Genomic DNA, 15,521 nt, shown 5'->3' on the forward strand with positions numbered 1-15,521 from the left:
TTCCACGCTCCAGCCGGCCCACCAACACCCACGGAAACCTGCAAGGCTGGTGCTCCCAGGCATCGGAACCCTCACCTCTGCCCTGGGACGCCCGCCCTCTGAGAATGAGCACACCATCGGCCTCATGCCTCCAGCTCACCTCTCCACGGGGTGTTGCAATAGCACTGGGGTGTTCCCTGCACTGTGGGTGAGCAGGCTCTGGGTGCCTGAGGCCCAGCCTGCTAGGCTTGCGATGGGATGGGGTGCTGGAGGTGAGACTTGGTATCCATGCCCTGTAACTACAAGAATGTGGGGTGTAGCAGAGGAAGCGTGTCCTTGAGAACCTGGACCCCGGCGAGAGGAGACGGCAGGGGCCTGGGAGCCAGGCAGCCTGAGTGCAGCCACAGCCAGCTGTGAGCACTCTGCCTTCCTCCTTCCCTGGGCCTCGACTTCCCTGCTCTACCGGGAGAGGTGGTCTTGAAGGTCTCATCTGACTTGGAAGCTCCAGGAGTAAAATTCCCTGGCCCAGCACGTGGACATGAAGCCAGACTGTCCTAGTGGCTGGAAGGAGCCTGTGAGAGGGTTCATCTGAGTCACAGCTGTGGTCTCTTTCCCAAAAGGCTAGAGCAGACTTGAGCTTCCTGCTCCAGTAAGGGGGGCACCCTCCAGGAGTCCCCTCTTCCCTTCACTCTGCTCTTCCACCTCTGTCCACATGCTCCTCCCCCAGTCCCCCATTTCCCCAGCAAACATTAGCTGAACACCCACAGAAAGGAGAGAAGCCTGGGGATTAGACTACCCGGTTTCAGGGTCCTGAAGTAGGACTCTGGGCAAGTCACTGCCTTTCCCAAGTTAATGGCTGTTCTTTCTTCCTTTACACAACATGTATATGGAAGATTAGGAGGTCTTTCTAGGACTCAATACACTGAAGGCCTCTCTCCCCACCCCAGCCTTCCCAGACCCCCCTTGCAACCATGCTTAGGGCAGAGAAGAGCAGCTGCAGGGGAGTTATTTCAGGTGATCTAGGATTTCTGTCTGGGGCAAGTCCTTGTCTCCCATCTCTTGGGGTTCCCCTTCGGGAGCCAGGGCACCCCAGGGCCTTGGGCCCAGCCTTCAGAAGGAAGGAAGCTGGGTCAAAGCCGCAGCCGCCTCTTCCGCTCTGGGGGAGTCTGCGGGCCGCTGGGGGCTCCCACTTCCCCAGAGGCTACTGGCCCTTCTAAGAACCCGTAAGGTGCACAGTGGGGGATGCCTCGGAACTCCTCCCGGGTCGCCCAGTCCCCTCCCTGGCGGAAGTGAGGAGCTACACCTACCTTGGGACCAAAGGGAAGGCCCAAGGGCCAGGGTGCTTTGCGGGGGAGGGGAAAAAGGATGGGGAGTCCTACACGTGGAGAAACCTTTGTGCCTTTTCCGCGGGCCCATATGGTGTAAGAGAGTATTAATTACCGTAGCTTTTTAATTAACAATCGCTTAGTCTGAGCCCTAACATTTGCCACGACACCCGGCGCCTCGCTGCGAACCCGCGCTGCCGGTCCAGCCAACTCATCAATTAATTTTTATTGACGGTTTCTTCCCCAAACAGGCACAATACCAGGGTTTTCCAATTAACACCTCCGCGATCTCTAATTAGTGCAATTAACAGACTGATGGATGCCCGGAGTTTACCGCGAAGGAGGGAGGGGAGGAGGGGGCGGGGCAGCCCCAGCGCTGCCCTGGGGGCTGAGCTAGCAGGGCGCACGTGCATGCGCGCCGCTGGACGGGGCGCACCCCCAGTTCTTTGGGAAGCATGGAGGGTAAGGGTGTGACTACAGGTTACCTGTCCCGGGAGCAGGGATGGTGGTTTGAGTTGAAGTAAGGAGACACTGTGTCCTGCCCTCAGAAGCCTCGGATCTCTGTGAAGCTCCCTGAAAGCCTAGGTGAGACTAGGAGTTGGAAACCCTGGCATCTGGTCCCAGCTTTATCTCCTACTTGCTGAGTGACTTGGGCCAAGTTAACTGCCCGCTTTTCTCCTCTGGATATTGGTGAAATCTCGACTAGATGCAGCTATTTATAATGTATACCCCTATCAACTTCTCAAAAAAGACTGGGCAGCAGCCTGCCATGAAAGACAGACAAAGATTCTTAAAATATATTATCATGGGGTGGTAGGAAGGGAGAATAAATGGATTAAAACCTTAAGGCTGAGAATGTCAAACTTGAGCGCATCAGAATTGCCTTGAAGAGCTTGTTCAAACACAGGCGGCTGGGCCCCAGGCCTGGCGTTTCTGACTCAATAGGTCTGCAGTGAGCCTGAGAACAGTCATTTTTTTTAAAAAGTTCCCAAGGCAATAGGGCTCCGAGGAGGAGTATTGACTAGTTATGAGCCTCCTGGTGGCGGAAACCAGATGAGCCATCTCTTCTCCAAGGCCACTCATTCATTCAACAGGGACTGAGTGTCTAATTAAGCCAAGCTCTGAAGATCTGTCTACAGGAAATTGAAACGGGACCCCTGCCCTACACAGGCTTACAAACCTCAAAGTAGGCAGTGCAGCCCTGGCCAGGTAGCTCAGCTGGTCAGAGTGTTGTCCTGATATGCCAAGGTTGCAGGTTCGATCCCTGGTCAGGGGGCACATACAAGAATCAACCAAGGAATGCATAAATAAGTGGGACAACAAATCAATGTTTCTCTCTCTGTCTCTCTCCTCTCCTCCCCCTCCCCCTTCCTCTCTCTCTCTCTCAAATCAGTTTTTTTTTTTTTTTTTAAAGCCAGTGCAGTAATGTCCTAAATGCATTGAGGGCAACTGGTAATAATGAGGTCTTACTCCCTCTCCTTTTTTTTTTTTTTGTCTGAGTAAATTTAGCGTTTGTCTTTTTGAAAGTTTAGCCACTAATAGAGTTTGGGCTGTGAACAAACTCATTCTTCTCTCTTCTCCAATGGCTGGCCAGGAGCATATTTCACCAGCAATGACCCTTCATCCATTCACTGGTTCAACAAATCTTCAAGCACCTACAGTGTGCCAGGCTCTGTGTGCATAGAGACCTGAACAGAACAGGACCTAGGCCCTGCTGTCCTGGAGCTTATGTTTCAATGGGGGGGTGGGGGTAGGTAGGTGACAAATAAGGACACCAGTAAGTAGATAAGCTCAAATAAAATAAATTGTATCAAATATGAGTACAGAGAATAAACAGAGGGTTCTAATTTAAATGGGGGAGGGGAGCAGGACAGGCCTTCTTTTGAGGAAACAGCATTTACGCTTAGAAATAAAGGGTAAGAAGGTATAGGCCAGGCAGAGTCCACTGACTGCAGGGGAAACAGCATATGCAAACGCCCTTCTTTTTTACACGAGGTCATCAGTTTCAAGACTTTTTCAGGGCACACATGTGGGTACCACAGAGAACAGAGCATGAATTTGCCATATATTTTCTTTCTCTTTTCCTTCCTTTCTTGCTAGCCTGCGATCAGATCTTACTTGTGTCAAGGGACATACAGCCGAGGGCTTTTCAGACCATAAGCACTGGTGTTACAAGTAACTGAAGGATGCCTCCCAATCTGTCATCCAAAGGCCCAGAGACACCCCCGCCCCTCAGCTCTGGCCCCAAAGGCCCACTGGCTTCAGGCTGCCGGATGAGGGGAGGGCTCAGGCAGGAGCCTCTCTTGGCCTTGGCCTTCCTTGGCCAGCCACTCATTTGCCATCCTACCTGCTGACCTTTCTCTGGTCTCTTATTACCTTTGTGATGAGAGCGCTGAGCAGTGAGGTCACCAGTTGGATTCCTTATTTGTCATATGGGGCTAATACCAATAAACCTTCCTTTCAGGGTCGCTGCGGTGTCCAATAAAACACACTGTGTGAAGGTGTCCAGAGAAGGGTAGTCACTCTAATTACAGGTGCCCAGGAGATCTGTTCAACCCAACTCTGAGTGGGCTATCGTGTAAAAACTGATCCCAGCCCTTGGTTCAGCACTCGAGGAAAATGAAGCAGGACGCCAAAGGTTAGAATGTCTCTACAGCTCCAAAAGGGGACCCCAAACCAGAGCAGGGTCATGAGTCACAGGACTACTTGCCCTCTGAGCAGGCCAGCGGCTTCTCTCCCCAAATAGAGGAGGCTCCCTGAGTTCCCAAGAAGCTTAATCCCTCTCCAACCGCTGCCCTCCTTGGTACGCTGGGATGCTCCCCTGGGTGGGGCGGGTCCAAGGTTCACACCCTAAGCTTCCTCCGTACTCCCACTGCTGCCTGACATTCCCTGAATGACCCCCTAGGAGCTACCTGCCCCAGACCCAGGGACCATCCAAGGCCTCTTCTTAGCACAAATGTCAGGGCCTAGGAGCTCAGTGCGAGGACAGCCTCTCTGAGAGGCTACAACAAGCGGCGTTGGAAGGTGGGCCACATCCTGCGAGGTCTGTTCCAGGTCCTCTCCCAAGTTTCAAACAACTATTTTTTAAATCATAAAAGTAAAAAACCTCTTGGTAGAAATTTTTGAAGAAAAACATAAAAGAAAAAAAACAATTAGTGCCCATAATTCTACCACCCAGGGAGCCAGCCCTGTGGACCCGCCCCTTCCAGTCAGTCCACTCTCACTCTCTTGGCATATAAACACTGAAAAAGTGAAACTGGGGTCAGAATCGGTACGTGGTTTGAATTTTCCTATTTTTCCACTCACCACTTACTATCATAACCATTTCCACATGACATCAAATATTTTAAGCAACAGTTTTTAGTGGCCACATAGTTGCTCGAATGGGCCGCATGTTCCAGAACTTACTTAGCCACCCCCCTGGAGTTGGACATATAGACCGTTACCTATGTTTTTGCTATGACTGTACAATAAACACCCTTATGCGAACAGAATACACTACATTTCTATTTACTTAGCATATGTTTGAAAGGCAGAATTGCATATTGTTAAGGCTTTTGATACATTTATTCCCTAATTGATGTCATAAAATTTGTACCAATTTTGCCCTCCCTTCAGCAATATGCCACATCCCAGAAGACTCACGAACCACTCAGCTTTTTAGAGATTTAATTCCATTCTCATCTCCTTCAGAAGATTCTCAGATCCTGCGTAAGGCACTCAAAGGCTAACACTACAAACCCTGTCAAATCTGGATGAGTTTACAAGGCACACAGCTGGGCGGGGGGGCCTTTGCCTGCAACTGATACTGAGTATTGGGGCCTGGGGCACAGAAAGGTGAATAAAATCCAGCCCTTACTTTGGCGGGGGGGGGCTTTACAATTTGGTGGAGGAGAGAGATTCACAGGCAAACAAGCAATAACAAAAATACCCATACCTATGCTCCAACCTGGGTCAATTAAATTGGACTGTTTGGAGATTGGGACCCAGGAGTGGACAATTTAAAAAGCTTTCCAAGAATCCTAAACTTCAAGTGCAGCTAGGGTTGAGAACCTCTGCCCTACACAACATACAAACTTCATAAATATTATGTTAAATAGACACTGGGGGTCTATGGGTGCCTAGAGGGAATGGGAATACTCTGGGAAGGCTTCCTGTAGGAGGTGACTTCTGAGCTGTCATTAGGAAGTGAAGCCTGAGCACACAATTTGTGAATATATGTTATTCCTAATAATTATTCCATCAGAGTCCTAGATAGTCCTTTCCCATACCCTGTCCCCTCCCTCCTCGCTTCTCCACACAACCTGGAACTCACATCACAGATGAAAAAGGAACCACACTTTGAAGATGTCTTGACAAAGCCACCTGGCTGCTAAGAGGCTGAGCCAAACTGAAACCTGCGCTCTTCCAACTCCCAAACCAGTGCTCTCCTCACCCCTCAGAGGTGGCAAAGCCCTGAGGGTGGTCACTCTGGAATTTCCCTGGAATCTGAACCTTTCCTCACCACCTCCGTCACTCAGTTCACTTTTCACTGGCCCCAGCCCCAAAATGCTCCTACCAGGCCCTAGCAAGGTGGCCTTCCTCAATACTCCTTCCCAGTACAATGACCAAAAGGAAAAATTAACAATAAGAAAAAAAAAAAAAAGAACCAAAGATCCCACTCCATCTCATTAAGAAAGTAAACATAAGAGCCATCTAAGTGTCTAATTAAGCTTCTAATTAGTCCCTGCTTGTTACTAATGCAAATTAGATTACTCCGCTTAACTACAGCATGTCCACAACACCCTTGTTAATTGCGGCCTTTTGAAATTAAATTACTCCCTAATTAGCATATCAAAGCCATTGATTCGGAGCTGGGAAAGATGAGGGCAAGAGGAGGCGAATGCCAAGTTTGGTTAATCAGAGATGGCTAATTAAATAGTGACGTCTTTTGTGGGGGGCCTGCTGGTTAAGGGACGGGGGGTTACTCACCCATGGCTTGAGTGGCCATCTGGAGCCTGGTTCTGATAGTGCCCTTGGCACCAGGGGGCTTCTGTGGACATAGGAGGGGCTCCAGCCAGCCTGGGCCAGATCACACGGCCTGGCCCTCCCTGGGGCCCTGGCTGCTCTGTTCAGCCCAAAGGAGGTGCGCTGGCCCAACCCTTTGTCTCCAAAATGATATATCTAGGTGTGGCTTTCACAAGGATCCTGGGTACCAACTTAGGGGAATGCAAAACACATCCACATCTGAATGTGCAAGCGGCAGCATCCTTCCGCATCTCTCTCTCTCCCTGTTCCAAGCTGAGTTCTGGAAGGGTGACTTCTGCCCCTTCTTCCCCAGTCACAACCTGTGATTCTATCCTTAGAACAAAGTCTCCCTCACCCCCAACAAGAAGTACGTAAGTTTGGAGGCAGACTAGAGGAGTTCACTTGGGCAGGGGTGGGCTGATTTCAGCTTGGAAAGGCCCCTCAAGACACAAGGCCCTATAATTCTTTCCATGGTAAAAAGCAGGAAAAACTATATAACACCATCAGTTCTTAAGAAGCTGTGTGAGAATCAGATCGGGCCAGGGACATCCTTTAAGGTCTCCTCCGAGCTCTTGTACAGACCCCACATTCGACAGGTGAAATCTCCATGGCGGAGTTGCTAGCCATAATGCCCACGGGGCGAGGCTGGTCACCTATGAGGCCTCGGGAGAAGTAGGGGCACTCATCCCAGTCTACCCTTAACCACACAGAAATGTAGGCTCGGTGTTGACAGTGTTGGTTTTTTTTAAAAATATATATTTTATTGATTTTTTACACAGAGGAAGGGAGAGGGACAGAGCTAGAAACATGGATGAGAGAGAACCATCGATCAGCTGCCTCCTGCACACCCCCCACTGGGAATGTGCCCACAACCAAGGCACATGCCCCTGACCGGAATCAAACCAGGGACCCCCCAGTCCGCAGGCCGACGCTCTATCCACTGAGCCAAACCAGACAGGGCAGTGTTTGGGTTTTTAAAAGAGAGCCAAGCAGGGATATTTGTGTGAAATTCACCGTTGTAAATGCACAAGGGGCGAACTTAGTCAATTTGTGACCTCAGCCCTTATGGCCAGCATTCCAGAGGGACGGGTTCTAGTTGGCTGGGGGACCCTGGACAAGGCAGATCACCTCTTTGGGCCTGACTCCTTCACCTGTCAAATGAGAGTCAGTGTCACTATTGGAACAAGGACGTATGTGAACTGGCAAAACACAGTTTCTCACTCAGGGTCTGGTAACCACCTAGTTCTACTCTGTACCTGCCACCATCTCTTCCCAGATTGGAATGTCTTCTAGAACCTTCCTCCTCCATCTTCCATGCGGGAGGCCATGGTTCCCAAATGGCCTTGGAAATGCTGAGGGCTTGTTTCTGCAGACGCCTGAGCTGGCTGCTAGGTAGCTAGGAGGCACCACACACCTCCCCACCCCCCCACATTGAACGGATCAGCCCTGGTAGGGGCAACAGCTCCTAAATGTCTCCTCTGGAAACGACAGAACTTTCACAAAAATCCTGGTGGCTGACAGGCCCCTAGCCTGTCCTCCAGCCCCCTTCCCGGGCTAGGGTGTATTATGTGAAGCGGGGGGTTTTTGGAGTCTGTCCCCAGACTTGCTTCCCCCAATCCTGCTCTCCAGGTTTCTCACCAGCACCCCCTGCAGCACACAGGGTCAGGGTCAGGGCCACATTCCCAAAGGGTGAGGCTTTGTTGATTTAAGGAAGGATCAAACAGGGCCCAGGGGACAAGAAGGGGGCCCCCCACGCTCAGAAGAGGGTGAAAGGAAGGCAGTGCCCAGCACATGGGTCTTCATCCAAGCCGACTGGGAAAAGGGGCCCATAGCAGTGGTTTTTATATTAGAAAATATGTAAAATTAAAAGCAAGGCAGAAAATGAGAAATGGGGAGGGGGGCGAAGCTAGGCTGTCCTGGTTGCAAGGGGGGAGGGCGAACAGCGGCACACCAGGGCCGAGCCGAAGCCGCCTGGCTGAGCTCTCTCTCCCAACGAGATTCAATTAATTGATAACAAGAGGCATCAAATTAATTTCTGGAGGATGTGAGATTCTGATGAAGGGAAATCTCTTCGATGGGGATCGGGAGGGAGGGGTCGGGTAGTGCCCCTTTAATCAGGCCGCACTGCCTAATTGGGAAGGAGGAGACTTGCGTGGGCCTGGGGTCACGCACCCGAGCCCTCTGGGGAAAGAGCGGAGGGCTCCTGCCCGGGGCGGGCGCGGTGAAACAAAGGGGAAGTGCGCTGAGACCTTCGGGTCTCTCCTCGCCAGAAGCCCCACCTTCGCTGCGGGAAGGGGAGGCCAGGGAAGAGGCGAGCAGCGGCTCCCTCACCAATTGTACAGTTAGGAAAAGCGAGGCTCAGAGAGAAGACGGTCATGCCCAAGGTTGCAGAGGGAATGAGGAAGTTGGGACAGAGCGCTCTGCCCCTCACCGGTGAGTCCCAGACCCGAAATCCACACACCCGAGAAGTTACCCCGCAGCAGCGCGAGGAGGGCAGCACAGGGGTGGGAACGCTCCATGTGGCTACAAGGCAGAGGCCAGGCCGACCGAGCCGCCCCTCTTCCAGCGTCCCTGGACCCCGGCACTGGGCGGAGTCCGTCTGCGAGGACATCTCCTCATGGCAGCCGGGGGCTCAGGTGTCAGAAATCTAGGAGCTCCTGCCAATCGCCCTGATGCGCAGGGAAATGCTGGCCCGCTAGCAGCCCAGAGCCAGTGTGCGCAGTTGGAGAAAACAGGTCCGGGAATCCAGAGGCTTCTGAAAGGAGGGATTCTCCCATGTGGAACGACTGCACCCTCAACACCTCCGCAACCTTCAGACTCCCATCCTGTAGCGATTCCCAACTAGAGAGGCATCAGCCTCTGGAAGCTAGGGAGGTCTCCATGCTCCTCCCCAAGCGCTCACAGCAGCCACCACTTGCCCCTCCCTCCGTGTCCTGCAAATCTGCAAATCCACGCCCCCCCCCTCCCCCCCCCCCCCCCCCCCCCCCCCGCAGCTGAAAGCGCTCTTTCCTTCCAGGGTGCAGATAAACATCTGCCCCAGGAACCCTTGAAAGAAGTACACTGCTACCCTCTTTTGGACCAACTTCTCCAGGCCTGGGTGTCCTGGAAATGTGGGCTTGGCTGGGGAACCTGCCAGTTAAGGAAACAAGAACAGAAGCCCCCTCGCCCACCCATCCTCCAGTGTCCCTTCATGCAGCCCAGCCCTCCGGAGGGCTCTCCAGGGGCCATCACAGGCATCCTGTCCAGCTGGGGTGGGGTGTCAGGACCAGAGCCTGCCTCGTCTCGGAAAGATGCGTGCCGGGGCACTCGATTCCATTTCCAACTCTCCAAGTTCAAGCCAGCCACCCTCACAGGGCCACCGCACACACTAAGCTCCACAATGTTTGTGGGATGAAGAGGAGTCCTTGTCTCCATTCCCTGAGCCACCTTGCCATCAAGTCTCATCACCTGTCCCTCCTGCACTCTGGTGGGAATTCTGGGTAACCCTGCCTACCTTGAACAAATGTCAGAGGGTCACTATTCTACACACTCCACTTTGTTACTGTCTGAGGAAAACACACCATCTCGCCCCCCTCCCCACTCCATCCTGCCTTTGCATGATAGCCCAGGTGCCATGAGAAACTCCAAGTGGGAGAGGAAATATCACTCAGCCCTGTCCTGCATGACCAATGGTCCCACTCACCCTCAGGTCCAGCTTGGCAGGCTCCAAAGGGGCCTGGGAAGGTGGGCAGAGCTGCTGAGATTGGGGGCACAGGTCACATGGCAATAGCTATGGCCAGGGCTAGGGAAGGAAAGATGCAAGGCTGCACTGGAGAGAGGGAAGTCCAGCAAAGGCAAAAACCCCACAGACAGTCAGTGGGAGTCCTGAGATACGGAGCAAGGGGAGGGAGGGCATGGCCAGGCCCAGGCTGGGATGGCTCCCTGGAGGCACTGAAGCTTTGACTCCATGGTCCTGCCCCTGCGGCCCTTTCCATATGTGCACCTTTTGTGCTAAGAGCTCTTGATTTCCAGCTCAGGTGTGCCCTGAGTCCAGGCTCCATGTGGGGCCCGCTCAGCGCCAGCCACTGCATCACCATCGCATAGCAAGCCACAAGGTTTGGAGTAAAGACGCTTCCTGCTCTGATCCCAGCATGGGGCGGGCAGTAGGGAAGCTGTGCATTTTCCTTTCTGTAGAGAATCCAGGAAGGCAACGCTGAAAGAGCCAGTAACTTCAGGCTCAAGGGAAGTTTCTTTTTGCTTTTTCGAGATGATCCATCCAAGGGTAGGTACCGAATTGATCTGAGACTGTATGCCAGACGTGTATTCCATGAGGCTATGAAGCTAGAGTTTCAAACCTCTCTTTTTGGAGAGGTGATGCTACCAGCTATTTTTCCTCCTCTGTGTTCTGGGGAACTATCCCTCCCATTTCTATTTGTCTCCACTAGTATCTTAGGAGGCCAGGGAAAGGAGAAAACGGCACATTCCAAGGTCAAGGGCAGAGGGGTGGCCCACACCTGAGCTTGTGAAGGAGGGAGGGGGAAATTAGCAGGACCTCCCATACCCTTCTCCGCCCCCACCCCTGGCCTCCCCCCAACAGCAGAGGCTCAAGCCCCACTCTTACACTGGGAGTTAGAGGCGCCAAATTTTAGTCCCTGCCCTAACGCTAACTAGCTGTGCACCCTCGGTCAAGTTGCTTCTTCTCTGGGTCAAGTTGCTTCTTCTCTCGGGGCTACTTCTTCCCACTCCATAAAATGGAGGATGGCACTCGAGCATTTCCAGTATTCGGTCCATCGTGTGGCTTGGCAGTGCTGGGACTCTAATAAAAAAAGCCACCCCTTGGTCAGTGCTACCATGTGCCAGGCACTGTGCTAGGTGCTTTACATCTGCTCTCCCATTCAACTCCCAAAAGGGCTCTAAATGGGTATTACTGACCTACTTTAGACGTAAGAAAACTGAGGCTCCAAGAGCTTAATTAAGTCCCCCAGAGTCTCATCACTACCGGCAAGTTCCAAAGCCTTTCTCACTCAGACCCATGATCTGCCCTGGGAGGCCGAGTTCCTTGCCCTGGGTTCCTGAGTGAGTTCTAGAACCCAGTGGGAGGAAAGCATCCCAGCCAAAGGAGCCCTGGAATCCTGTCACAGATGGTACCTGCCCTGCCTTGGTCTGGGAAGCCGGGAGAGTTGTAAGATCATGACAGGAAACTGCCGAGCTCTTTGGATGGGAGAAATGCCTATTTTGCAGTTTGGGCTATTAGAAAAGTAGACATTGTGCCTGCTTGGGGACAGAGTGGAGGGGCTTGCATTTCAGCTAGAGAGACAGAAAAGCCACCAAGGCAGTGGGGGCAGCGATGGGTTAGGATGCAGGTAAGGCAAGTCCAGCTCCAGGTGAGGCAGAGCAGGGAAGCCTTGGGGAGATGACCTTCCCTCCCCTTGCACCTCTCACCTCTCTTCTAAAACAAGACACCCTGCTCCCACGCCCCTCTCCCTGTGTGATATCTTATCTGTCTCTCCTACCCTGCAATGTGAGGTCCAGAGAGCAAACCCCAGCCTTCACTGCTTGGGCACTCCAGTGCCCAGCCTGGTACCTGCCCAGACAGAGTAGGGGCTCAGCAAACATTTGGGGAATTACTGGATCAAAGGAAGCCCCCCAAGTCCCCCTGCTTTCCTCCCCCCTAAGGAAGAGGTGTGTTTGGAGTAGGGGCCCAGCAGGATATGCACATTCCTGGCAAGAAGGGACCTACCTGCCAGCAGCCAGAAAGGAAGTTTCTGGCCAGAGGCAAAGGAAAGGGGGTGGGTGGGGGTGTCTAGGTATAAGAAAGGCACCTACACAGAAAAAAACAGGGGCAGGTCCTTTTGCAAGCTGGGCCCAACCTGCCCTGCCCTGGCATTCCCCAGCATTGCTGTCAGGCCTTTCTCTCCCCAGGGCTCAGGGGTTCCCCAACTCTATAACTCCTGGGAAACCTGCCCAGGACCGGGAGGACAGAAAACCCCACCCAGGGGCCCAGCACTCAGTGCCAGAAGGTTCCCATGGTCTCCCACAACTCAGTGCCAAGGCTGGGGCCAGAGTAAGGTAGTGATTGAAGGGTCCAGAAGGAGTGAGTCAGACCTTGGTGGGGTCCTGAGTGTGTGTGTGGGGGGGGGGGGGGGGGGGCACCCACAGTGCCACTTCCTCGCCATGCCACCTTGCCCCACTGGTAAGAGCGGGAGTCACACCAGATGGGGGGTCCCCTTACCCCCAAGGCACAGGCCTGGTTTTGGAAGGCTTAGATCTACTGGTGCCCAGGTGCTTACAGCAGTTCTCAGCTCTCCCTCCAGCCCGCCAGGTGACAAAGAGTCCCAGAACCCAGGCCGCCGAGACAAAGTTTCTCAAGTTTAAAACAAACAAACAAAAAACAAGCAACCTGCAGACTTCCCCTTCCCAGGGAAGGAGTTGGGCAGGGGTTGTCTGAGGCAAGTGACTATCCTTCCCAAATGGGCCAGCATAGCCTAGCATTCTGCCTTTTGGGGCCCCTAACCCACTGGATGGCTCCAGAGGAATGTCAGGGGCTTGAAATGCCCAACATCCACAGGGTTCAGTCCCCAGTCTCCAAAGAAAGTGCGTTTCTGGGTTTAAATTCTCAGTGTGGTGGTCTCCATTACCGAGTTCTGCGGGGTTGGTTAGACCTTCCCGAGGCTACAGGCCATAGAGAGCACCCGTGCCTCTTTCTGTGTGCGAGAGGCGGGCAGCGGGCCCAACCTCAGGCTCCAACCTTACTTGCCCCTCCAGCTTCACTGCCATGGCCCTCAATCCCAGACCCCACACAGCTCACTGTGGGCGACCCAGGTGGGGCTTTGAAAGGTGGTATGAAGATGCTGAAGTGCAAGTAAAAACCCGCATTGGCCAAAGCGCTCCTGGGCTTTTATGGGAACCGTGGGGAGGGCAGCTTCAGACTCGGGCTTACTCCTCCACACACACCCCAACGCCAGCTCCAGGCTCCGAGGTCAACCTGCAGGGAGGCCCGGAGCTGGGGTGCCAGGCACACGGCGATCTCCAGCCGCCTTAAACCCTAGGCGCCCAGCGAGGGCGGAAGTCGGCCAAGCGGGGTTGGAAGAAGGATGGGGAGCAGAGGGACCCGGTGCAGAGGGACGAGCCAGGTGCTCTATGAGCTCGGGTTTTCCGCGATCCCACATCCACTTCTTCCAACCTAGAGAGTCCGAGCGGGTGCCGGTGTGTTCACGAGGTCGCCCCAGTTGGAGGAAAGGAATCTTCCGCCCTTGCGGCCGCGGCCTCAGAATCCGCGTCCCACGAAATCACACGGTCCCTTGCCGGGGAGGCCGGGACCCCATGTCGCTCAGGGCGCCCCAGCGTCACAGGCTCTGCCGGGGGGGTTAAGTTTGTTTGACGTTGATGGGGGGGTGCAAGGCTGGAGCGGGGGTGACCGGGGGGGCCGTCCAAAGGAGACACTAGTCCGCAGTCTGAGGGAGGGTCCCGCTGGCATGGGGCAATTTCCGGGTGGCCTCCGAACCCTGCCCCCCCCACACACACACGCACAGGCAAGAGTTTTCCTAGAATGGGGTGAATGAAGGTATAGGGCCAGGTCAGTCCCACGCTCCACACGAGCGCACAAAATCACAGGACCCGCTCCAAGCGCACTCAAGTCCCCAGAAGTTTTCCGCTCTACCTCTGAGCTGACGGAGGGATGGGGAGAGACGGACTGGCCCCGGAACCTCCCAGGTGCGACCCCGGCAACACGAGTCCCCCTCCAGACCCGAGGAGACGCGGAGGTGGGACCGCAGCCCCCCATCTGCCTCGGCCAGTCGTGGGGAGTCCTGGCCAGAATGAGGTTGGGGGAACTCACTTCCCCACTTCCCTCCCCAGCTCAGGAAAGTCGGGGCCGGGAAGTATTCTTTGTCTGACTCCGGGCGGGCGGGGGTGTCGCGCCCCCTTACACCCCGTTCCCAGCGGTCAGGCCGGGAGGGGGCGGAGCCCGGATTCTTGGGGAAGGGCGGGCCTCGGTAGCCTTTCCAGCCCCCCCCCCCCTCCGGCCGACTCCGGCTGCCCCCCCCCCCCGCCGCCGCCGCCGCGCCGGAGCCCCCACCTGTTCCCCAAGCAGCTTGGGGCCGCGAGGGCCCGGCCCCGGGCGGGTGTCGCGGCCGCGCGGGGTCAGGGCGCAGCAGCCGGCCCTGGCTGGAACAAAGTGTGCCGGCCTGGGCCCGGCTCCTCCCGGCGCGGCTCCGGCGGGCAGTTTGCAAACACAAAGTGAGCCAGGGAGCGGGCGAGAGAGTGCGCGAGCTCGGGAGTTGGTCTGGTCGCCGGCCCAGCCCCCACTCCTCGTCTCCGGGCTCGGCCCGCCACCTACCTGTCCGGCCCGGCCGCTCCGTTCGGGCTCCGGCCCGTCAGCCCGCGCGGGGCATGGGGCTCGCTCGGGTCGCAGCCCGGGCCCGCCGCCGCCCGCTGGGGCTGCCCCTCCGCGCCGCGCAGCGCCGCGCAGCTCCGGAGCGTCCTCCCTCCGCGCCGCGCCTGCCGCCACGCGCCCTAGCCCCGCCGGGGCATCGCACTTTGCGGGCAGCTCGGCTGGCTCCGGCGGCGCTCCTCCTTCCCGGTCCTCCAGCGACGCTGGTTCGCTGCTCCGGCTCCGCGGCTCCGGGACCCCAGCGTCCCCGCCCCCGGCCCAGCCCTGGTTCCGGCCCGGGCTCCTCCCCGCCGCGCCGCCGCCGCCTGCGCCGCGCCCTCCTCGCTGGATGGGGGCTCCGTCCCGGTCGCCGGGCGCACTGTCCGGTCTGCAGGGGCGACCGGCTCCGGACTCCGAGGGGCTGCGACTGAGCCCGGCTGCGAGTGGCTGCGAGCGGGCGGTGCGCAGGCGGGGCGGGCGGAGGCGGGGAGGCGGGCGGAGGGGGAAGGAGGGAGCGCGCCGAGAGCCTGGGCGGAGGGAGGGAGCGAGCAAGCAGGCGGCGGAGGGAGGGAGGGGAGACCAACTTCTAGCGCTACCATAATTCGCCTAAAGCAGGTGCAGCAACTTTCTCCAGGCCAGGCTGCCGGCCGGGAGCGAGAGAAGACCACGTGGACCAAACTTTAGGGGAAGAAAAGTGGGGACACCGGGAAAAGACGTGGGACTGTGGACCTGAAAAGCGGGGGGAGATGGAGAGACCCCAGGAATTCACCTGGCCTCTTTAATTCTATGACGTGCTTTGCAAACCCCAGCCCTTCTCTGGAGTCTGGAGGTACGGCAAGCCCTGCTCCCACACGGTTCAC

The 15,521-nt window shown here is 55.7% G+C and overlaps 1 protein-coding gene across 4 annotated transcripts in view; it reads right to left on the reverse strand.

Annotated features, from left to right (window-relative positions):
* FOXP4 (forkhead box P4) overlaps positions 1-15,083 on the reverse strand; it is a 54,118-nt gene extending 39,035 nt beyond the window's left edge. For 3 of the 4 annotated variants that reach the window (XM_080663829.1, XM_080663827.1, XM_080663826.1), the window contains exon 1: positions 14,629-15,083. The gene's annotated coding sequence lies outside the window, so the exon portion shown is untranslated. The remainder of the gene's footprint in view (positions 1-14,628) is intronic. The other variant, XM_080663828.1, reaches the window with a different exon arrangement.
* Positions 15,084-15,521: the final 438 nt, after the last annotated feature.

The sequence above is a fragment of the Plecotus auritus genome (assembly GCF_963455305.1).
Source record: "Plecotus auritus genome assembly, chromosome: 4".
NCBI classification, from domain to species: domain Eukaryota; kingdom Metazoa; phylum Chordata; class Mammalia; order Chiroptera; family Vespertilionidae; genus Plecotus; species Plecotus auritus.